Source organism: Chlorocebus sabaeus, chromosome 7, assembly GCF_047675955.1.
Source record: "Chlorocebus sabaeus isolate Y175 chromosome 7, mChlSab1.0.hap1, whole genome shotgun sequence".
Taxonomy (NCBI): Eukaryota; Metazoa; Chordata; class Mammalia; order Primates; family Cercopithecidae; genus Chlorocebus; species Chlorocebus sabaeus.
Window position 1 is genome coordinate 114,414,344 of NC_132910.1, and position 25,701 is coordinate 114,440,044.

General features: G+C 36.3%; 1 protein-coding gene across 8 annotated transcripts in view; it reads right to left on the reverse strand.

Moving 5' to 3' along the window:
- MARCHF1 (membrane associated ring-CH-type finger 1) overlaps window positions 1-25,701 on the reverse strand; it is an 816,252-nt gene that overhangs the window by 88,540 nt on the left and 702,011 nt on the right. The gene's annotated exons all lie outside the window — the stretch shown is intronic.

Genomic DNA, 25,701 nt, shown 5'->3' on the forward strand with positions numbered 1-25,701 from the left:
ATGAGATAAGATATTTGAAAATACTTTGTAACATTTAAAAGCCTGAATTTATTGCTATTAAAATTTCATTAATGAAACTAATAAAATATATCCCTTGCAACACTACTGACCTTTCATATCTTTAACCCTATAACCACACTAAGTCTGAGAATAAGAACGCCTGAAACATCAGATTATTAGCATAAAGTTGAGTGCATTTCACTAAAGTCCTACCTTTGAAACACAGTATTTTCTTCATTCTATTTGACTTTAACCTGTTGTGTTTAACATAGATCATGATGATAAATAAAAACCTAGAATGAAGGGATAATTTTCTGTGTTCCAGACGTTGTGCTGTAACTTTATTTACTGTCTCTTTAATCCTACAATAATCTCACAAGTGGAAAGTAATAATAACTAACAGTTTTGAGTGGATAATATGTGCTTATCACTGTTCTAAGTCATTTCCATATATTCATTAATACTCACAATAAATCTTTGTAGTAAATACTATCACTACATACATGTTACAGTTGAAGAAACTGAAAAATTGGTGCTGCTTCTTACTAATAGGTGGTAAAGCTGAGATCTGGACCAGGTATTTGGCTCCACTATCTGTGGAGATCTGGGTCCAGGTTCAGGCCTGCTTGACTGCATAGATGAAACGCACAATTTCATCACCAAGAAAATAACAGTAAAGGTAGAAACATTACCCCAATTTCAAAGTCATTCTAAAATTTCTCATATTAGAAATATATAATCACTATTCTGAAATCCAGAGAATGAGGAACAAATGCTAACTCAAGAGATCAGATAATATTTGAAGAGAAGGTATAGTAGGCTAAATAACGGTCCCCCAAAGATCTCAACATCCTAATCTTTGGATAGTAAATATTTTACCTTTTATGGTAAAAGGGACTCTGCAGATGTGATTAAGTTAACTATCTTGAGTTGAGGAGATTTATGCAAATTATACTGGTAAACCCAATGCAATCATTAGGATCCTTATGAGAGGGAGCCAGTAGAGTTAAGATCTGAGAGAGAAGATGAAGAATATGAATAGAGGTAAGAAAGGAGGGAAGATACTACACTGATGGCTTTCAAGGTGAAAAAAGGGGAACCCCGAGGAAGGTGGCATGGGGAAGCTTAAAAAGGCTAGAAAATGAGTTCTAGAGTTTCCAGAAGGAATTCAGCCCTACTAACATGTTGATTTTAGCCCAGTGGGATCCCTATTTGGCTTCTAACCTCTAGAACTATAAGATGACAAAGCCCCAGGGAGATGCAGATGCAGAGACTACTGGGTCCCAGGTCATGATGTATTCTGGTAGTGGCTCTGCTCTCAAAATGGTGCCATGTTGCAGCAGGTTAGGTCCCAGGAGGTGGGGGGATCCCTATGATATTAGTTACAGGAAATTAATAAAGAGGTAACTATTCAGCTAATCTTAAAAGGCAAATAGGAATTATTAAAAAAGATTAAAAATATTCAAGGTAGAGGAAACCATTTGTTAAGAGACCTAAAGACACCACCAAAAAAAAAACTCTTGGAACTGATAAACAGATTGAGTAAATTTGCAGGATACACATCAACATACAAAAGTCAATAGTATTTCCAAACCCTGGTGAAACAAAGTAAATGAGAAAGAAATCAAAAGAGAAATCACATTTATAATGGTGACCAAAAAAAAACCCCACTTGGGAATAAATTTAACTAAGAAGGTGAAAGATCTCTACAATGAAAACTACAAAACTGTAATGAAAGAAATTGAAGAGGAATTAAAAAATGAAAAGATTCTGTGCTCACGAAATGGAAAAATTAATATTGTTGAAATGACCATACTATCCAAAGCCATCTACAGTTTCAATGCAAACCCTACCAAAATATCAAGGAAATTATTTGAAGAAATAGAAAAATCAATACCCAAATTCACACAGAACCACAAAAGAGCCAAAATAACCAAAGTGATGTTGAGCAAAAAGAACTAAGCTAGAGGCATCACACTACTTGACTTCAAAATGTACTGCAAAGTCATAGTAATCAAAAGAGCATGGCATTGGTATAAAAACAGACACACAGAGCCATGGAACACAATAGGGAATTTAGAAATTATCCATGTATTTATAGCCAACTGATTTTTAACAAAGGTGCCAAGAACTTACGTTGGTAAAAGGACATCTTCTTCAGTAAACAATGCTTAGTAAACTGGATATCCATATATAGAAGAATGAAACTAGACTTCTATCTTTCACCATATATAAAAATCAACTCAAAATGAATTAAAGACTCAAATATAGACCCAAAACTAAAAGACTATTAGAATAAACATGGAGAAATTGTTTCAGGACATTGATCTTTTAGAAAAGATTTTGTGGGAAAGACTTCAAAAGCACAGACAACAAAAAACAAAATAGACAAATGTGACTACATCAAGCTAAAAAGCAAAGCTTTCTCCTTGCTTGTGCAAATGATTGTTTCCTCTGCACAACAAAGAAAACAATCAATGTAGTGAAGAGACAGTCTGTAGAATGGGAGAAAATATTTGCAAACCATACATCCAATAAGGAACTAATATACAGAATATACAAGGAACCTAAACAGCTTAACAGCAATAATAATAAAAATCTGATTGTAAAATGGGAAAATGATTTGAATAGACATTTCTCAAAATAAGACATAGAAATAGCCAATACATATATGAAAAAGTGCTCAATATCACTATAATTAGAGAACTGCAAATCAAAGCCACAGTGAGATATTATCTCACTATCCTTAGGATGTCTATTATCAAAAATATAGCAAATGGGCATGGTGGTGAATGCTTGTAGTCCGAGCTACTTGGGAGGATGTGGTGTAGGCTTCCTTGAGCCAAGGTGTTTGAAGCTAGCCTAGGCAACATAGTGAGACCCCTGTCTCTTAAAACACACACACACACACACACACACACACACACACACACACACACACACAAAAGTAACAAAACAAAATTCACCAGAATTTGTGAGGATGAAAACAAATGGAAACTCATACAGTCTGGTGTAACCTGATAGTGCCCAATAATGGGGTTCTGATGAAGAAAGCACATCTAATGTAGAGTAGAACAGGGATTAAATGTCAGCTTGCCAGAGAAGGAGACGCCTGTCCAACACAAGGTGAGTGTGAGTCAAGTGGGGAATGGCAGTCCAGGCAAGGACAAGGATGTGTCAAAACACACAGTAAAGAGAAGACGTCTTGGTATGGGATCTACAGAAAGTTTTGTAATGAGAGAAAGGTGTTGAGTGAGGTAAGAAGTGGTACATAGTCAAGATGAAAAAGTAGATGGAGGTTTTGAATGTTACATTGACATGTTGGGTTGCATCCTGAAAAGAATGAAAAGTTACTCAAGTATTCAGCAGCAAATAGAACTGATTAAATCTGGGTACTAGAAAGCTCACTTTGGCAGCTGAGAATTGGAAAGTTCAGGGTTGACTGAAAGCAAAGAGCAGAGTTAGGATTCAATATATTCAGGATGCAGTGAGGATAGAGAAAAGGGATAGCTTGAGCAATCGAATCCCAACAGGTTGTTTTATTTTAAAATATGGTAAAAATAATTTGAAAGATCAACTGAAAAAGTGACACAGGGGAAGAGATCCAAGAAAACTATTTAATAAAACTCAGTAGGTTCCAGTAATGAGAGTACTTTTACCAGACATCTAAATGTAGTATGATTCTAGAAATTAACAGAATATGAACGTGGCACAGGGAAAGACACATCATTAGAACAGAACTGAGAGGCTAGGAATCTATCTGTCTATATGTATCTTTCTGTTTCTCGGTACAGACAAAGTTGCATTTCTAGTCAGTGGGAAAAGGTAGGTTATTAAAAAAATGGTGTTGAAAAAATGACTAGTCATTTGGAAGAATGTAAACCTGAGTCTACTGCTTACAGTAAAGTTTAGGCAAATGCAAGATTTAAATATAGTAAAAAAAACCCCATCAAAGTATGAACAAAACATAATTTATATTTAATTAATGTTTATAATATGGTGGAAAAATTCCTTACTTATGATGATGTAAAACAAAACATAATATAGGAAAACACAGATAAATATGATGATTAAAAAAATAAAAACTTCCAATTTATAAAAAGGAAACACATACACCCATATACCAAAACCATCCTGGACAAACCAGAATTCATAAATAATGCCATATTTATTACCTATATGATAGCCAAATAGCTAATTTCTCTAGTATTTCAAGATCTTTCACAGATCAAGAAGGAAAAGTTGATCAGTTTTACAGAAAAATGAGCAAAACAGGTAGGTAGTTCACGGAAAGGGAATTATATATGACCAAAAGCCCTGTGTAAAAAGATGATCAATCTCAATAAACAGATAAATGTAAATTCAATTAACAATGGTTTCCATGTTAACTTATCAGATCAGCACATTTTAAAGAGATTGATAATACCCAGTGTAACCAAGGTGGGGAAGCCATGCATTGCTATATATTGTTGAAGTAACTGTAAATTGGTACAACTTATTTGGAGAGAAATTTGATAAAGTCTATTAAAATAAAAAAAGTGCTGTAATCACAGCACTTTGGGAGGGCAAGGCAGGTGGATCACAAGGTCAGAAGTTTGAGACCAGCCCGATCAACATGGTGAAACACTGTGTCTACTAAAAATACAAAAATTAGCCGGGCGTGGTGGCACACACCTGTAATCCCAGCTACTCAGGAGGCTGAGGCAGGATAATTGCTTGAATCCAGGAGGCGGAGGCTGCAGTGAGCTGAGATTGCACCACAGCACTCCAGCCTGGGTGACAGAGCAAGACTCTGTCTCAAAAAAAAAAAAAAAAAGTGTATGCCATTAAAGTTGGAAATTCTACTTATGGGAATTAATTTTGCTGAAACATTTTTACAATTGTACAAAGATGTATTTACAAGATTGTTCATTACAGCATTATCTGTAATAGCAAGAAGTTGGAAACTACCCGTGTTAACTAATTATTTACAATGAAATACATAAGCCATAAAAAGAATGAGGTATACCCCCCCCCACATACACACTTATAGAATATATTTTTAGGAGAAAAATCAAGTTTCAAAATTGTATATAGTGTCATCTTGTTAGGGTAAATAGTGCTTTATTGATAACTGTTTGTGTATGCACAGAAAAAATTTGGAATGGTACACATCTAGCCATTAGCAGTGATTATGTCTGTGAGGTGGGATCATTGGAAACCTTTATTTCTCAGGCTATATATTTTGTAATGTTTAAAATTTCTAATTTAATAATGAGAAAAGTAATTCCTTGGTTATGTTGATGATGTCATAAATGACAACTACTAACATCAAGAAACAAGATTTGTGTTTTGTTCTCTATTATTTAAGTGATAAACTTTTTGCTTAAAGTCTATGAGTTCCACTTCCCCTTTCAATTAAAAGTAGTCAATAATAACATCGACATAAAAGGATTGTGAGGATAATAGCATGAAATCATTGATCTGATAACTGTTTTGTAGAGTGTCTAAGAGTTGTAATAGGACACTATTCTTGAAATACTATAATTCTTTTTACTAATTCTCAGTAAGTCATTTTTTCTCCCCACACATGAACTCAATGGTATTCTCCTGTTCAGATGGAAGACATATAACAGTCTTAGGCCAGTAACTCTCAATCCTGGATAAAAATCAGAATTGCTGGGAAGTTTTTAAAAAATACCTTTGCCCAGGTTCATCCTCAAATCTCTGAGAAATGGACCTGCGGCACAGTACCTGGATGTTAGTATCCTTAAAAGCTGCTCCAGTGACTGTAACGTTCATCCAGAGTTAGGAACCACTGGTTTAGTTAGATTAAAGGGGATCCTATCCTACTTAGAATTTTGTATTAGGTTTTTTTTCCCTGAGATTTCAGTGAGAGAATATTTGTGAAAGCTTGATTTTTTTAAACAAAGAAAACTGTGTTTTCTAAATTCCCAATTTTTGCTTTATATTTCTAGATAAGATCTTGGAGTTCTGGGTATAATTTTACTACAATCTATAGCGAAAGGAGACAGAAGGTATGACTGAAGAAAAATTTGCAGCATACAGGAAGACTGGGTCTCTGCTTACCACCACTTGCTGCTGAAGAGCAGGACAGGAGGAGAAAAACAGAGAGTGAAATTCCACTGCCTTTAGTCTCCATTTATCCACTCTGGGTTGAATGTGGTTTGGGCAGAGGGTGTCGGGATAGAGAAGGGTATCAGGAAGACTCACCAGGATATTTCTGGGGGAAAACTAAGAGCATGACTCTTGTTCCTTCTTTCCTGGGAGGACTATGTGCCTTTTAGGCCAGCTTCTCAGCCAGCATGGGCAGTGACTATTGTGGCACCAGTGTTTTAGGGTAGGAGTGACTGAGGCAGATGGACCTGAGATAGTTCCCCCTCGCCCCCAGCCTGATGGGGGTTTAGAAAATCTAGACATTTTCTTTTGCCTTTCTGGGTTGTGTAAAAGGCAGCTGAGATTGCTTGCCCGGGAAAGTAACCAGGGGTCACCAGAGTTAAAGTTAATGTGACTTTATAACAGAAAGCCACAGAAAACACTACCCGGCCGAGACACTTGGCATTGTCAGTGACAGATGAAATGGGCTGGAAGGCCAGGGCCTGGCTTGACTATGACAAGATAGCTGGCCACCAGGTCCGCCAGCCAGGAGCACCCTAGCAACAGGTCTGGGAAAAACCTGGAGGGCAGAACTCTAAACAGAAGTCACTGCTCCAGTGTGTGAGAAAATGGAAGGGGAATGGGAAGAAACTCTAAAATACTGAATGTGATTAGCTTCTAAACTGGTAGAAACAGATCTTTTGGAAAAAAAAAAATCAAGCATTTCCCACATCTACAGCAATAGGAGCTCAATAAGAAAAGACTGAGATCACTTTTAGAAAATCACATGCTTTCCTTCCTTATGTTGTGCAAAGTTTACCACACTACCCACTGAGGGTCATGTAACATTCCTAAGTGATTCCACATAGCAGACATCTGCACTGTGGGCTGACTAAAATATTTAATTGTAGGAGAAAGTTATCTTGTTGCCGAGTCTATAATTTTAAAGGAAGACTCAGGCTAGACAGCTAAACGTGAAAGAGGGCGGCACGGCAAGTCACCTAATGCTCCTTTTGGCACACCAGAGTTTGGAAGGAACTGAACATCTTCTCAAAAAGGGGAAGCCAAGTCTTCCTTTGACAATTCACACCATTAGGGGAGTGGCTTAGAGCAAGGCTAGGCCCTTTTAGCAGGTCAAATAGAGAAGATGCAACTAATAATGCAGAATCTAGACTATCTTGAGAGGCCCTAGAAAGCCAGCAAGTGGCGCTACACTGGTGTGCAGAGAACAAGCTCAGTCAGGAGACATTTCCTGTTGAAACATACAGTTGGAAACAGAGTTGGAATAATGACGGTCATCAGGGAGGGCGAGGCAGGAAATCCGGTTTGAAGTAGCAGCCCATGTCACCTCCCATTTTTCAACAGAAATTGCCATGCATTCCTAGTAATATAGACAAGATCCAAGAGAAGTTTTGTCGGCAGTGCAGACTGAAGCACTGGGATCAGGAGATGATAAAGCTAGTTCTGAGAGCAAGGACCATCTCCCCGGGTAATGATTAGGGACCATTACGCAAAGGAGGTGAGGATGCATTATAGTACTCAGGCTTCCTAGTAAAATGTAGGCATTCTGGCAGCTAGAGAAACAGGTTCAGGCAGTTGTCTCTGGTACCCTGGGTCACATCTTCTCAGTCCACTTCTTGTATCAGCTGCAGCACTGGTGAACAGTTCTTTGTAAGTGTCAAATAATGTTATGGTGACAATGTCCTACATTGTATGAGTGCCACTTATCTTCTACTTTTTATTCCTGATTCCATGAGAATCCACGTGTCTTGCACAAGCCTAAATGGGAGGGCATCAACACTTCTAGGGACAACTCTCAATAATGGGGTCTGAGAGCTTGTGGATAAGAGATCCATCTCATTGACTTTCAGGTGGAAAATTCTGAGAGATACTTTGGATATTTCTCAGGCCTCCCTTTGGAACCAATTAACTTCATTAGTTACAATGGAAGTAACTGATTACTAAACTCCTTACTAATTTCATTACTGTCTTCAAAATGTACCCTTAAATTAACTTTTTTCCTCATCCTTGTCTCCTTTTCCCTACCCATTCATTTATAATCCCGGGGCTAGTTCCTAAATCCCCTACCTGCACCAATATTCTTGTCAGAAGTAGTGCTTTGAGGAGAACCCAAACTGGACAGAGAGGCAGTTGATACCAGAAATAGTGCCAGAAAGCAGATCCACAAGACAGAATTTAGGAGCTAGATCACTCATGGTCAGGCATACCAGGAACCCTTTGCTGTTGGTGAATGGGGTGGTGATAATGCCTCGTGAACTGTAACATCACAATTACTCAGTTGGACGAGGTACAAGTGGGTGGGAAGCATGCAGTAGCCCAAAAATATGTGTAGGAAGGGCCAATGATAATTATAAGGCTATGCAGTTGTTAACTGTTCCAAGGCTTTGGTTAACTACCTTGGAAACGTCTATGAAAGAGAATGGCAAGTTCAGCTGCGCCAACTATCCACCAAGAATGCTCCATGAAACCCTGTGTACAAGTGTAGCCCCAAGTGGAGACGTGTTATTCCCAGGCAATCCTCAACCAAGAAAGGTCAGGCATTGGAGGATAAATGCACCAACACATTCCTTCAAGTAGTCAATTCTTGGAGACCTTCTTTACATTTCTTAGAAGATTCTGCTCAATCAAGCCCTGTTGCCACATCAGTGACTGCTGCACTATACCCTTTTATTGACTTCTCCTCCTTTACTGTCTCACTGCTTTTTCTCTCTCACTCCTACTGCCTAGAAAACATGTCCCAAATAAACTACTTGTAAAAGTTTTTGTCCCAGGTTCTGCTTCTGTGAGCACATAAACTTAGACACTAGAGGATTAGAGTGAGATGAGGTCCTCAGGTCCACAGGGCAGGGCTTGTGCTGTACATTTGGAATATAAATTGGTTGACTGTTGCCATCACACCTAATGGCCTGGACTATCTCCTGTGCTCTTGTAGCTTTGTGTATTCCCCATTACTTGAGTGTCCTAGTTGTAGGTCTAGTGTCCAACCTCAGTCTCACTGCAAACAGATCCAGCTCCAGAACCTGGCCCTTCTTTCAATTCAATGCATTTAATTGTTGAGAAATAGGAAAATATTATTCTCACAGTTCTCATTGCCTTCAACTTTTCTCCTTTTTTATCTGTACTGAAGATCTCAGAGCTTTGAGATTCATCCTCTGAAGTTACAACCCGTCATTTCATTTTGCTTTGTCAAAAGACTTCAGTGGTTTCTCCTTATCTAACAAATTAAATACAAAAAGACCAGTCTGGGATTTTAGAGCCTCTATATTCTGGATCCCATCTACTTTTCTGGTTTTAATTTCAGCAATTCTTTCAAATTCCAGGATTCCAGCAAAACCTAGCTCATTTTCTATTCCCAAACATACCCATTCTTTTATTTCTATGCCTTTACTCTATAGAGAAAATAGTAAGAGCATACTCTTGGAATTTCTCTCAAGGTCCAGTGATGTTTCCTAGCTTTATGTATACCCATTTTTCTTTAACTCCATGGGCCCTTTTCAACTTCTACTATGGTGTTAATCTTGCTCTAGCACTTATTTTATCACCTGTATTACTGTCTAACCATTTCCAAATTGCCACAATGTTTTATAGTTAATCTTCTTTTGTGCTTCACTACCACTTTGAGAAAAAAAGGCCACAGTCATACTCATTTTGGAAATCTTCCTAGTGTCTTATGTGTAGCAGGTAGCTAATAAAGACTTGTGCGGTTGAATGGAGTGTGGTAATAGTAGAATTGAGTTGAACTGAACTTGGTAATAGTTGAACCAAGTTGAACTGACCTTGGTAAATCCTATCCTGATTTCGGTAGAGATAGAGATGACAATCGCATCACAGTGAACAAAAAAGAAAGGGCTCCACTCTCCTCTGTGGAAGTGGCAATTCTACACTGTAACAAAATAAATGAACTCAGTCCAAAGTTTTATATAAGTCATGAGGCTCTTTCTTTGGACTTCAGAGTCAAAAAACACATCAAACGAAAGTTGTATCTTAAGCTTTCTTGGTAAAATACGAATTTCTATTTAGGAAATACCATACTTTTATTATGTGGAGAAGAGTATATCCTTTAACAATTTTGAAGCTGCAAGGGTCTGTTTAAAAAGAAAACACTGTAATTGAGGATAAAATGAATTAGTGTCTTTTAAATACATGGCCCTATTCAGCAGCAATGTATTGTTTTAATTCACTAGTTGGTACATTACGAGAGCTTGGTAATTTGTTCATCCCTTTAATAGGTGTGAGATTGAAATGGGGCTGGGAAGGGAAAAATAACAATTGGCTGGATGAGCAGAATAATATGTTCTTTGAAATGAAGCATTCTTTGTAATGGATGTTTATTTCAGATGATTACATTGTACAGTGCATTCAAATGGGAAAAACAAACAGGAGGCCAGCTGCACTAATTTTATCAAAGTTATTTATATCAGCAGTATAATTAAAGGCAGTAATTTCAAATTAGGTTTTCTGTGAATCCATTTATAGACAACACAAGGCAACTTGTCTTAGTGGCATCTAGGCCATGATTGTGCTCTAGGGGCAGTGTTAACTATTGCCAATTGGCCTTGGCATTTTGAAAATTAATTATGGTTTCAAAAGATTCTAAAGTGGTTGCTGCCTGGTGCCCTGACCAGTTTAGATCCAATCCACTAGGAGAACCCAATATATAATTTATGAGTGTGACAAAGAATAATCATGCATAATCATTTACAAATGGCTTCTCTTATTTAGTAATACATTAATTATACTCTGTGAAGAATGATTTTAGAACTTCAGATGGGAAATGCTGCTGCAGAAGCTTCTTTTTTAAAGCCCCATTAATATCTGTGATAGTTCATGAGTAACAGGTTCAAGAATTAGGTATTAAAAGAAATATTAAAACTAGTTCTAGGGGGCCAGGCACTGTGGTTCATGCCTGTAATCCCAGCACTTTGGGAGGCTGAAGTGGGTGGATCATGAGGTCAGGAGATCGAGACCATTCTGGCCAACATGGTGAAACCCCATCTCTACTAAAATACAAAAAATTACCCTAGTGTGGTGGTGTGCACCTGTAGTCTCAGCTACTCAGGAGGGTGAGGCAGGGGAATTGCTTGAACCTGGGAGGTGGAGGTTGTAGTGAGCGAGATCATGCCACTGCACTTCATCTTGGCAACAGAACGTGAGTCCATCTCAAACCAAACCAAACCAAACCAAACCAAACCTAGTTCTAGGGAACAGAAATAGGCCAAAAATGATCTGAAAGAGTCTTTTTGGTTGTGAAAAATATATTTAATGACTAAAAAAGATAAATTTTTAGCATGTACTTATGCAATCTCAGGACTAGATGGAAGTTTATAAAGGTCTAAACCTCATCTGATACTATTATTCCATTTATAATTATACTATTATCTCATTTATAATATTTTCAATAGGTGGTCATTTGGCCGCTGCTTGAGGCCAATGACAGGAAATTCACTATCATCTGAGAACATCTCTTGCATTTTTAGAATGCTCCTAGTATTTTACTGAAGTCAGTATTTTATCATCCTAGTATTTTATTGAACTCAATTTCTTTGTGGTTTCTTGCACTACTCCTAGTTTGATCTCCAAAGTCACACAGAATCTGCTTAATGTCTAAACTCTTTCTTCTATAGCATAGCCCTTTACTGCTTATTAATTCACATATATACCCTATTCTTGCACCCCACACTTGACCCTCTTTTTACCTTATATTAGTTTAGAGTATACATTTGGAGCAGCGAGTACGTAATTTTATCAGAAACAAAGAATGTGTGTGACAAATTGGTTAAGAAAGATTTTAGAAAATGCTGGGCCTTAGATGTAAGGTTAAGTATTGTTCAACCTTATTTGATATGTAATCAGTGAAGGGTTCTGACTTGGAGATAAAGATGATGACAAGTGTTCTTTAAAAAGAGTAGTCTATAGGAAAAAAAAAACCCTAAAAATTTAATTTATAATAGCACTAAAACCATAAAATACATACTAACTCAGCAGTGGGAGAATAGAGTGTCCAGAAATAGATCCACACAATTATAGTCAATTAATTACTACAAAGCTGAAAGACAATTTAATGGGGAAAGGAACATTCCTTTTTTTAAAGATGGTGCTAGAATAAACACATAGCCACATGCAAGAAAATGAATCTCAACCCTTACCTTGCCAGATGTTAAAAATTTACTTGAAATGATTCATAAACTAAACACAAAAGCTAAAACTAAAAAACTCCTAGAAGAAAACACAGGAAAAATCTTTGTGATCTTGGAGTAGAAAAGATTTTCTAGATGAGACACAAAGAGCACAAATGATAAAATAAACCATTGATAAATTAGGCAATATAAAAATTTAAAAAATTGTTCTTTGAAAGATACTATAAAGGAGAAAATGCAAAGTGCACATTAAATAAATACTTTGTACCCAAAATATAGAAATAACTCTTACACACTTATAATTCAATAATAAACAGACAACCTAATAAAAATGCTCTAAAGATTTGAGTATCCATTTAAATATATATGTAATCCATCACATAAACAGAACCAACAACAAAAATCACATGATTATCCCAATAGAGGCAGAAAAGGCCTTCGATAAAATTCAACACCCCTTCATGCTAAAAATTCTCAATAAACTAGGCATTGATGGAACGTATCTCAAAATAATAAGAGCTATTTATGACAAACCCACAGCCAATATCATACTGAATGGGCAAAACCTGGAAGCATTCTCTTTGAAAACCAGTACAAGACAAGGATGCCCTCTCTTACCACTCCTATTCAACATAGTATTGGAAGATCTGGCCATGGCCATCAGGCAAGAGAAAGAAATAAAGCGTATTCAAATAGGAAGAGAGGAAGTCAAATTGTCTCTGTTTGGAGATGACATGATTGTATATTTAGAAAACCCTATTGTCTCAGCCCAAAATCTCCTTAAGTGGATAAGCAACTTCAGCAAAGTCTTAGGATACAAAATCAATGTGCAAAAATCACAAGCATTCCTATACATCAATAACAGACAGAGAGCCAAATCATGAGTGAACTCCCATTCACAACTGCTATGAAGAGAATAAAATACCTAGGAATGCAACTTACAAGGGATGTAAAGGACCTCTTCAAGGATAACTACAAACCACTACTCAAGGAAATCAGAGAGGACACAAATAAATGGAAAAATATTCCATGCTTATGGGTAGGAAGAATCAATATTGTGAAAATGGCCATACTGCCCAAAGTAATTTATAGATTCAGTGCTATCTCCATCAAACTACCAATGACTTTCTTCACAGAATTAGAAAAAGAAAACTACTTTAAGTTTCATATGAAACCAAAAGAGAGCCCGTGTAGACAATCCTAAGCAAAAGAACAAAGCTGGAGGCATCATGTTACTTGACTTCAAACTATACTACAAGGCTACAGTAACCAAAACAGCATGATACTAGTACTAAAACAGGTATATAGACCAATGGAACAGAACAGAGGCCTCAGAAATAATGCCACACATCTACAACAATTTGATCTTTGGCAAACCTGACAAAAACAAGCAATGGGGAAAGGTTTTCCTATGTAATAAATGGTGTTGGGAAAACTAGTTAGCCATATGCTGAAAGCTGAAATCAGATCCCTTTTTTATACCTTATACAAAAATTAACTCAAGATGAATTAAAGATTTAAATGCAAGACCTAAAACCATAAAAATCCTAGAAGAAAACCTAGGCAATACCATTCGGGACATAGGCATGGGCAAAGACTTCATGACTAAAACACCAAAAGCAATGGCAACAAAAGCCAAAATAGACAAATGGGATCTAATTAAACCAAAGAGCCTCTGCACAGCAGAATAAACTATCATCAGAGCGAACAGGCAACCTACAGAATGGGAGAAAATTTTTGCAACCTATCTATCTGACAAAGGGCTAATATCCAGAATCTGAGGGGGCTAAGGGAGGGATAACATTAGGTGATAACATTAGGGATAACCTAATGTGGGTGATGGATTGACGGGTGCAGCAAACCACCGTGGCACGTGTATAGCTATGTAACAAATCTGCACGTTCTGCACATGTATCCCAGAACTTAAAATATAATTAAAAAATGCATTTCTGATGAGTATATAAAAAGTGCCTCAAGTAATTAATCATCAGTGAAATGCAAATTACAGCCACAATGACATACCAGTATATAACCATTAGAAGAGCTACAATTAAAAACATGGCAATATCAAGTACTGGAAAGGATGCAGAGCAACTGAAAGTTTTGTACAATGTTGGAGGAAATAATTTCACAGTTTCATATAAAGTTAAATACACCTACCATAGAACCTAATCATTCTTTTATATACTTACCTAAGAAAAATTATATCGTTATGTCTACCCACACCACGATTCATACATGAATGTTCATAGATGGCAGTTTATTTACAATAGGCCCAAACTATAAATAACCAAGATCTTCAACAGTAAATTGATAAAACAAAATGTGGTATATTCACACAATAAAATACTACTCAACAATAAAAAAAAACTATTGAGATATGCAAAAACATAGAAGAATATCAAAATAATTATGCTAAGTGAAAGAAGCCAGTTACAAAAGTATATACAGCACCATTCTATTTATGAAATTCAAACAATCTAGAGTGCCATGAAGCAGATTAGCAGTTGCTGAGGGCAGAGGTGGAAAGAGAGATGGATAGATTCCGTATGGTTCCAGAGAATTTTGGGGGAGTTGATAGAAATGTTCTGTGTCTTGATTGTGGCAGAGTTTTAATCAAAACTCATTGGCTTGAGCAATTTAAAGGGAAATGATCTATTGTCCTATCCATTCTACTTAAAATACTTTAAATTTCTCCCAAATAAATTTGATAAGAATAAAGTTTAATTTGGCTACAGTGTGCAAAATGGATTGTGGTGAGAAAAACAGACTGGAAGCTATAGAAGCAAAACATATTTCTATGTTCAAAGTGAGATATTATTAATATCTATTGTAGAGTATGATACAGGAAATGTTAAAAATTAGAAGAACAAAAGAAAAAGGGAGAGAAGAGAGAAATGAAGAGAAAGATGAATACAAAAAAGAACAAAATTGGTAGTGGAGAAAAAGCTGTAAAGAAAAAAAGTTGAGACGGCCAGAAGAAAAGCAAGGAAAGAGGAAAAGAAGGAAGGAAAATGGAAGAATAGAAAAGAGAGAAGGAAAGGGAGAAAAAAGAAAAGCGATATTTTTGTCCATACCTGTTGTATGTTGTGGAGAGAAATGTAGGTGTCTGTGGTTTTGAAACATTATGTACTACAGGAGTGATTCCCAGTTTCATAGAATATCAAATGATTTAACTTAGCTATTTTGCTAAGTTGTTTTTCAAAGCTGAACTTTCTGAAACATGAAACTTATTAGGTATATCTTACACTAGAATAAAATATATTTATGAAGATTTAAATATACCACATAAAATATGTTGCAGGACTTTTTTTTTTTTTTTTTTTGAGACGGGGTCTCTCTCTGTCTCCCAGGCTGGAGTGCGGTGGTGCAATCTCAGCTCACTGCAACCTCCGCCTCACAGGTTCAAGTGACTCTCCTGCCTCAGCCTCCCAAGTAGCTTGGATTACAGGCGCCTGCCACCACACCTAGCTAATGTCTTTATTTTTAGTAGAGATGAGGTTTCACCATGTTGGCCAGGCTGGTCTTGAATTCCTGACCTCAGGTGATCTTTCCGCCTCGGCCTCCCAAAGTGCTAGGATTACAGGTATGAGCCACAGCGCCAGGCCAAGACATTCTTATAATGTGACAAGATTGTCTACTGGTTTGAGTATTACAGGAACAGTGCCAAAAAATAGATAATTTAGAAAACCTATCTGTATACCTCTTCTGAATTTTGCCTAAGAATAAGTTTCAGGGAATATACAACTTACATAAATATAAACAATACACAGACACAAACAATACAAGACAAAGTTTAATTAACAATATATTTAAGAAACTCCTAGAAGAAAACATAAGGAAAAACTGTATGACATTGGATTTGGCAATGATTTCTTACATGTGATACCAAAAGCATGGGCAGCACAGGTAAAGAGATCAACCAGACTATATCAAAATTTTTAAAAACTGTGCATCAAAGGATACAACAGGATGAAAAGCCAACCTACATAAATAGAAAATATTTACAAATCTTGTTAATTATTGCAAATGGCCAAAAGATCGCATAGACATTTCTCCAAAGAAGATACACAAATGGCCAAAAACACATAAAAAGATGTTGAACATCACTAATAATTAGGGAAATGCAAATCAAAACCACAATGAGATATCTCACACCCATTAAGATGGCTACTATCAAGAAAGCAGAAAATAACAAGTCTTGGTGAGGATGTGGAGAAATTGGAACCCTTGTGCACTGCTGGTGGGAATGTATGGTGCGGTTACTCTGGAAAATACAGGTAGAATTACTCTATGATATGGTTTGAATATTTGTCCACTACAAATCTCATGTTGAAATGTAATCCCAGTGTTGGAGGTGGGGCTGGTGAAAGGTGTATGGATCATGGAGGGGATTCCTCATGAATGGCTTAGTCCCATCGTCTTGGTGATGAGTGAGTTGTTTAAAAGTGTGTGGCAGCTACCCTCCCTCTCTCTCTTGCTCCAGCTCTCACCATGTGAGTACTAATGCCTGCTTTGCCTACTGTTATGATTGAAAGTTTCCTGAGGCCCTCGACAGAAGCTGAGAACATGCTGGTGCCATGCTTCCTGTACAACCTGGAGAACCAAGAGTCAATCAAATTACTTTTCTTTTAAATTACCCAGCCTCAGATATTTCCACATAGCAACACAAGAAAGGAAAATAATTCCACTTCTGAGTAATTCCACTCCAAAAGAATTAAAAGCAGGATTTCTAACAGATATTTGTACATTCATGTTCATTGCAACATCATTCACAATAGCCAAAAGGTGAAAGCAACTCATTGTCCGTTGATGGATGAATGGATAAACAAAATGAGGTATGTGTATGTATATGTGTATCTGTATCATCTATACACACATAATATAATATTTATTAGTCTTAAAAAGAATAGAAATCTTGTTACATGCAACAACATTGTTGAAACTTCAAGGCATTATGATAAACAAAATAAGCCATTCACAAAAAGTCACATATAAGTCTATGATTTTACTTATACAAGATACCTAGTGTAACTGAATTTATATAGAGAGAAAATAATAGTTCCCAGAGACTAGAGGGCAGCGGGGGATGGGGAGTTTAATGGGTATAGAGTTTCAGTTTTTCAAGAGGAGAAGTGTTCTGGAATCTGATTGCACAACAATTGAATGTACTTACTACTTAACTGTAACTGGTAAATTTTACTTTATGTGTATTTAACCACAAATGGGACACAGAAAATCAGAGCAGGAAAGATGAGATTTATTTCTTCGAGTACAGAGCTGAAACAGTAATCCATATTAGGTTCTAATTTTTATAGTCCTTGATACAAATAATTAGGTGAGTTGAACTGTCCATAATATAAAAACAAGCTGGATAATTAGAAGAAGCACATTGCTGGTACTGTGACAAGAGAGAAGTTTTATCTGTGTGTGATTCTTTGAGAGAAACAGTGATAAACATTTGTGTTCAACATGATTTTTATAATGAGTAAAGCAAGGAGTTTCCAACACATGTCCATTATTATATTTTGATGGCATAATGTCAAAATAAAATTCAGTGTAACAGAAAAATTTTTACTTTGACATTATGCCTTCAGAAAATAGTAATGAACACGTGTGTTGGCACGTTTTTGTTCTGTTCATTATAAATTATGCTTAGCTCCCTTCTCCACCTCTTTTAAAAAATCTTCCCTGCTTGTCTACCAGGTCTTTGTCATACTATTTGGATTTTCAGACAGAGTATACTACAGGAAGAAAGAGAAGTGGAATACATTTCTCTACAAATGAAAAGTTTGAAAAGTAAGTAAGATCTAATAAGGAGAAGGAATATGGACAGAGTGAGACTGGTAGCTGTGATCAGTTTTCAGAGTTTTGTGGATGCAACAAAGACAAACAGCTATTGTGTTGGCGAAGAGTTAGGGGATGGAGATGAGAAAAGTGTATCTTTAGGAATTCTTATGCCATATTCTTTGGCCTGATTCCAACTTCATCTTCATCCCTGCCCTCATCTCACAGACCACTCCAAGAAAACCTTCATCAAAGAGTTTGCCAGTGCTTTCAGAATAGGAATTGCATTTTTAAAATGAGATTCTGGGTTGAGATTGGACTTAAATTGGAAGCAAGAAGACCTGGATTTAATAGGTTAGATGATTACACATTAAAAAGCAGCTATACAGGAGAGCAAACTGTGGGATCTAGCATTCTCTTTGCTATCTAGCTTAATTCAGGAATCAATTTTAGAGTACAGCAGAAAAAGCTGGACATCAGACACTATACTGTAAATATTGTGTCTCTCAACAGGATTGTCAGTAAGGAGTTAAATGAGTTCAGAGTTTTATATGCCCAGTAATATGCTTCCATGAAGTTATATCCATGTGACTAGTTAAGGATGGAGCTAAAGTCAGACAACTTCTTATGCATAGTGAAGATTCTATCAAAAATGTGCAGTGGCAAATCACGATAAGGAAGTTGGTTAAAGATATACACATAGTCAGGGCTAAGAGCTATCAGAAGAAACTTCTGAGGTCCACACAAGTGCAAAGATAAAAGGACAGTTAAGATATCAAACTTCAGGCCGGGCGCAGTGGCTCACTCCTGCAATCTCAGCATTTTGGGAGGCCAAGACAGGTGGATCATGAAGTCAGGAGATCGAGACCATCCTGGCTAACATGGTGAAAACCCGCCGCTACTAAAAATACAAAAAATTAGCCGGGTCTGGTGGCGGGCACCTGTAGTCCCAGCTACTCGGGAGGCTGAGGCAAAAGAATGGCGTGAACCCGGGAGGAGGAGCTTGCAGTGAGCTGAGATCGGGCCACTGCACTCCAGCCTGGACGACAGAGTGAGATTCCATCTCAAAAAAAAAAAAAAGATAACAAATTTCAATACTATAGACAATAGCCACGGATACTTTTAGCTTGGAAAAATTTTAAAGTACACCCAATCATATTTCTATCATGTTCATACAAAAAAAAAAATTCAGCAAATCACCTACATCTTATTTACCAGCCTGATCCGTTCTATTATGTCCACCAAGTTAGATGAATTGCCAACTTCATGCCTAAGTGACTGCATAAATTAGATTCTTATACAGTATTATTGACACTTTAAATCATAGCAAAGTTTTAATTTTAGATTAGTTAATGTATTTATCTTTATGGTAATAATTTAAAGTTGGGCCAATTATTGGTTAAGGCCAGCTTTTGGTTATTGAAATATTATCTATCGCAAAGAGAATATTTATTTTCCATTTCAAACACCAAGGGGTTAAAAATGGGCAATGAGATAAATAATTAAAAAAAGACTTCATAATATTAGTCTCAATTTTCACACTTCCTTCACTTATAAATTCTGTTTTTTTATGATTTTAACATAAAACTTCATTTTCATGTCAACCTATAAGTGCAGTCTCTGTTGTCTCTAAAGTCATTTTTAACATCTGGCAAATATAATACATTTACTTAATGTTACAATATGTCATTCTTACATTTCTTACATGCTAATTTCTAAATAGTGTCTGCTATCAGAAGCTAAAGAACATTTAATACCAAAGTTGTTACTTTATAAAATCTGTCACTTTTCCAGAATAAAATGACAGTTTGATTTTGATTGGCAGAACATAGGGAGATCAAATAAGAATAGGGAAAAAAGAAGAACTAAAGTTAGTACAATTCCTGTAATTTAGTTATTATGACTAATAATTGTATAAAAATTATAGATATTTTCAGGGAAAAAAATAAGTTTCTAAGGGAAATGAACTCTTGTGATATTCAGAATACCTTGGGATGTATTTGTTCTGAAAATCAAGCATCTACTCTGTAATTACCACATATAAGACCAGAAGTAGGAAGTTACAAAGAAGATATTAATTCCTGTGTTTATACAGGAGTTAATAAATATATTTAAGTTCAATGCAAAGCAAATATTTATATGTGAGGAACAGAATGTTCCTTTCTGAAGTGCTAAGAGGAGTAGAACATTTGTTAAGGAACACAAATCTGATGGATATATTTAGCAGTACCAAAGAATTACAAAAGGCAACTTTCTATGCTAGTCCCGTTCTCTTTCATTTCCATTTATCTCATTTCTTCTTATTGTTAGGTTTTATCTTCTTCAGACTGGTGCTAGAGATGAATGAGACAAAGAAGAAAGTTGGTTTATCTATGTTGGAGTTAAATATTAGTCAGACTTTCCTAATTTCTTTGTTTTGATGGGCACTGGGTGTAACTTCTCAGGATGTTGAACTGAAGATCAATGTAATACGTACGTCTTCTGTCCACCAATGGAGATGCTATGTTACTATTTTTGTGGACATCTCACAAACCTCCATCTCCACTCCTACAATGCTAACACTGCCTCATTCTTCAGTGATTGTACGGTTAGGCAAAATTCCTGATCTCTGAGCCAAGATGACAAACAATTAGTAACGTGACTTTGTATTTGGATAAATTACTCAACACATTTAACTGAGCTTAAGTACGCAGGTGCTCATAAATATGTGGCAGTGCCAGTGATTGGACGTATTTTTGCCTTTCTCCGGAAGGTAATTTGAGACCTGATTTTAGGTTTCTGTTGCTCCCCAGGGGAAAAGACAGACTTACACATTCTTTTTTTTCTTTTAATACAGATAATAAAGAGTTGGTTCTTTTTTATTAACATTCATTTTCTTTAAGTTCCCCCCAATTTTAATAGTCAGTGTTGACATTTTCTGTAGAGTAGTGGATTACCTGAATTTACTTTCCAATTAATATGTATAATTGTCACTGTTTGCTTAAAAATGTGTGTTTAAAAGTCACTTCACTTCTGGGTGAATCTTTCTCATTGAATTTATAAATCAATGGCTTGCATTCTAGTTGGCTTGATTGCGTATTTGTCTTTTCATTAAGGAGATAAGTTTGCTAGATTTTTTTTTGTGAAGTTCTTACCATAATAACTATTACAATTAGATTGCTTTGTATGTTCTAAAATGAAGGGATGGGTGATTAATGAAGCTTAGAGGATATACTATTTATCCTTCTGGTTTGTTCCTCCAGAACTCCAGATTTCCTAAACATGTTTTGGAGAGCTAAGGTACTATGTCTCTATGAGTCTGTCAAAATAATCTTCCTAAAAACACCTGTATCTATGGAGTGCTACAATAAAAATTACTTGACTACAATGAATGAAATTATATATTATAATTATTAGGCAATAGACTGAAAGGATTTAGATTAAAATAAGAAAATGGAAATAAAGTCCTCTTAATATGGGATAAGCACTAACTGAAATATTGTATTATCCCTATACATACATATATATGTGTATGTGTCTGTGTACATATACACACACACACACATACATACATGTATATATATGTTAAGAGTCAGGGTTGGCTGGGCACAGAGGCTCACGCCTATAATCCCAGCACTTTGGGAGGCCAAGGTGGGTGGATCATTTGAGATCAGGCATTCGAGACCAGCCTGACCAACATGGTAAAACTCCGTATCTACTACAATTACAAAAAAAAAAAAAAATTATTCAGGTAGTAGTGGTGCACGTTTGTAATCCCAGCTACTCAGGAGGCTGAGGCAGGAGCATTTCTTGAGCCTGGGAGGTGGAGGTTGCAGTGAGCAGTGAAGATGGCACCACTGCACTCCAGTACGAGTGACAGAGTGAGACCCTGTCTCAAAAATAAAAAAGAAAATAAAAATAAAAATATTCAAGGTCTTGCTATGTTGCCCAGGCTAGACTCAAACTCCTGGCTTCCCAAGTAGCTGAGGTTATAGATATAGGCCACTGCATCCAGTTCCCTACATTTTAATATTTTTTTCTTAAAAATATTAAATTTAACATTTTGTTTTTCCCCTTATTGTTAAAAATGGGGATGTCAGGGTACAAGAAAGAAACACATTTGTATAATTAAATAATTCCCAAATACCAACTTTGAAAAAGTCAGTTAAAAGTGAAAACGGCTATTGTTCCTATTTTTGTAATTTCCTAGGGGATGTTTTGAATAATTAGCAATGATTTCTATTATTTACATTTCTTTAAACATTCTTTCCTTTATTTGAGGAGGAAGAATAAGCAAAATTTTTGATTTTTCAAAGCATGTTTTAGGTTTTTTTGTTACAACAAAAAGAAAATGACCAAAGAAAACATGTGGAAGAAAATTATATATATTTGTAATAGAGGGAATGGAATGGAGATAGGAGTAATGAAGAAAGGAATGTAAGAGTACAAATGACAATATTATTGTGTAATTGTTTTCCTATGCTTTCTTAAACTTCAAGTGTATTTTTCTTACTTCAGTAGTGCTCTTATAATGCCCATGCTTCTTCAAAATTTTTTTTAATTATAAACTTAATAACATTTAGGTAAAGCTAATGTTTTTACATATTTGTTCATGTCATGTTTTTCTAGGCATGTTTTAACCATTTTAGGTAAAATATTGTTTTCTCAAAACTTATATTATTTGAGAAGGATGTTAGAATAGAAGGTCCCCCACTCATTTTCCCTTATAGCAACAATAATTTCCCAGCCATCCATGGCAAAAAGTATCTTTGTGGGAGCCTTGGAATTCAAGTAGGAGTTTGTGAAACCCCTGTGGAGCCCAAGACCTAGGAGAGTCATTTTGAAGGGGCGGATTCATACTTATACGCCAGATTTTCCTAAAGTGAGACAGGCTTACCCACTTCGGTCTTGACTATGGACACTTTAATGACCCACTAAACCAGCTCCAGCTCCTCTCAGCTATGGTCTGAGATCAGTTCTGCTAACGCAAAGACCTAGAGGGAGACACATCCATCTGAGTCCCTGGGTCAGACTTGCCAACCCTGGTCACACAGTAGATCCTGAAACTGAATTCAAGCCCCAGACCCTCTCTGCTATGGTCAGAGAGCAGTTCTACCTGTTCAGGGATCTGGAGGGAAGCATAGCCTCCATGTTCCCACAGGAAGGCCAGCTAACTTAGGTTATACAGCAGATCCTGAAAAAACCCAGAAAGTCAGCTATAGTTCATCTCAACTGTGGCTTGACAGCAGTTCTGTCCACGAAGGGACCTGAAAGATCTATAGATGGTTCCAGTGTCCATCATTGCTCCTATAAGCTGGCCTGCTTAACTTTGGTCCCACTCTGCATTTTCAAAATTCCCTATAATTCAGGTCAAGTCCCTGTAAACTGTGGAATAAGAGCAGACTTACCTTCACAGTGACCTCCTAAGAGACATACCCCAGAGATAGGCTGAATGACTTTGGTCCCAGCTGTAGACCCTGAAGCAGCTCTGTGATCTGGTTCCAATCCCTCTCAGTTACAACCAAGGCAGTACTGCTTGCCCAGGGACCCACCCAGTGACATAGCAGAAGCCCTCCCAGGAATGTGGAGGAAGCCACATTTATCCATAAACCTGGTAATAGTCCCATTGTCTTCAGACTCTAAAGTGGACCCTCATTCCAGTACCAGCCCTACAGACCAAGGTCCTGAAGATAGTTCAGTCCACCTAGGAACCAGATAGATAGGATCCATCCATGTCCACCAGAACACTGCTAACAGTTCTGCCAACAACATACTCCATTGCAGACTCAGTAGCAACCATGTGACCTGGCTCCAGCCCCATACAACTGCAGTCAGAGGCAATCCCATCACACCTGGAACCTAATAGGAGAAAGCCTTAACCTGCCAAAACATGTCTGTAAAGACTAGAAAAGGGTCTTGCTCCTTTAAATGGAGACTGCAAAAAAAGAGTCTACGGATAATGAAGAACCAAGCAAACATGACACCTCCAAAAGAAACAAATAAAGTTCCAGCAACCAAGTCCAAAGAAATGGTGATCTATAAATTGTCTGAAAGATAATTCAAAATAATCATCTTAATGAAGCTCAATGAGGTGCAAGAAAACAGGCAACTAAATGAGATCAGAAAAGCAATGCATGAACACAATGAGAATTAACAAAGGTAAATAAAGATATAAAGATATAAAGCTGAAGAATACAAAGACAGAAGTAAAAACTCAATAGAGAGCTTCAGCAGCAGACTCAATCATGGAGAAGAAATAATTGAAAAGCTTGAAGACAGATCATTTGAAATTTGCCAATTCAAGGAACAAAAGAATAAAGATAAAAAGAGTCAAGAAAACATAAGGGTCCTCTGGAGCACAATCAATCATATTAATATACTGCTTTTAATGTTAATTACTTTTGCACCAACCTAATACAAATAATAGATGCTCCAGAAGGAGAAGAGAACAAAAAAGGAGCAAAAATATTATTTAAATAAATACTGTCTGAAAACTTTCTAAATCTTGGAGGAATATGTAAATCCAGATTCCTAAGCTCAAAGGAGTCTAAAGTTCAATCCAAAGAAAAATACTCTGAGGCATCTTGCAATCAAACATCAAAAGTTCTCATAGAGAGAATCTTGAAAGCAAAAGGAGATAAGAGACTGGTCACATTCAAGGGAACCTCCATTAGGTTATCAGAGGACTTCTCAACAGAAACTTGCAATCCAGGAGGGAATGAGATGTTATATTCAAGAGGCTGAAATGAAATAAAAAAAAAAAACCCAGAAACCTGGCAACCAAGCACACTATACTCAGCAAATCTCTCCTTTGGAAATGAAGGAGAGATAAAGACTTTCCTAGACAAAGCTGAGAGTGTTTATTACCATTATATTTGCCTCATCAAAAATCCCAAAGGAAGTTCTTCAAGTAAAAAGACAAATATGCTAATTAATAATATGAAAACATATAAAAGTTAAAAAGACTCAGTAAAGACAAATATATAGTCAACCTCAGATTACCTCAATATTGGAGTTGTGGTGTATAAATTACTTATATCTTTAATATAAAGATTAAAAGACAAAACAATTAAAAATAACTATAGCTGTGAGAATTTGTTAAGGAATACACAATATAAAAATGTGTAAATTGTGATATCAAAAACCATAAAATATTCATATACAGGGAGTAAAAATGTAGTTTTTTATGTGATTGAAATTAAGTTATCAGCTTAATATGACCTGTTGTTAAAGATGTTTTATGAAGTATCATGAAAACAACACACTTAAAACCTATAGTAGATACACAAAAGATAAAGGAACCAAAACATGCCACTGCAAAAAATTATTGTACCACAAAGGAAGATAGCAAGAGAGGAAGAAAAGGAAAAAAGATCCACAAAAAATCTGAAAACAATTACTAAAATGGCAGTAGTTAAGTCTGCGTCTATCAATAATTACCTTGAATGTAAATACATTAAATTATCTGATGAAAAGACATAGTGGCTAAATAAATAAAAGAATAAGACCTTATTCTATGCTGCCTACAAGAGACTCATTTCAGCTTTAAGGACACACATAGACTGAAAGTGAAGGGATGTGAAAAGATATTCCATGCAAACGGAAATGAAGACAGCAGGAGTAGCTTTACTTGTATCAGAAAAAATAAACCTTAAGTCAAAAAATGTAAAAGTAGACAAAG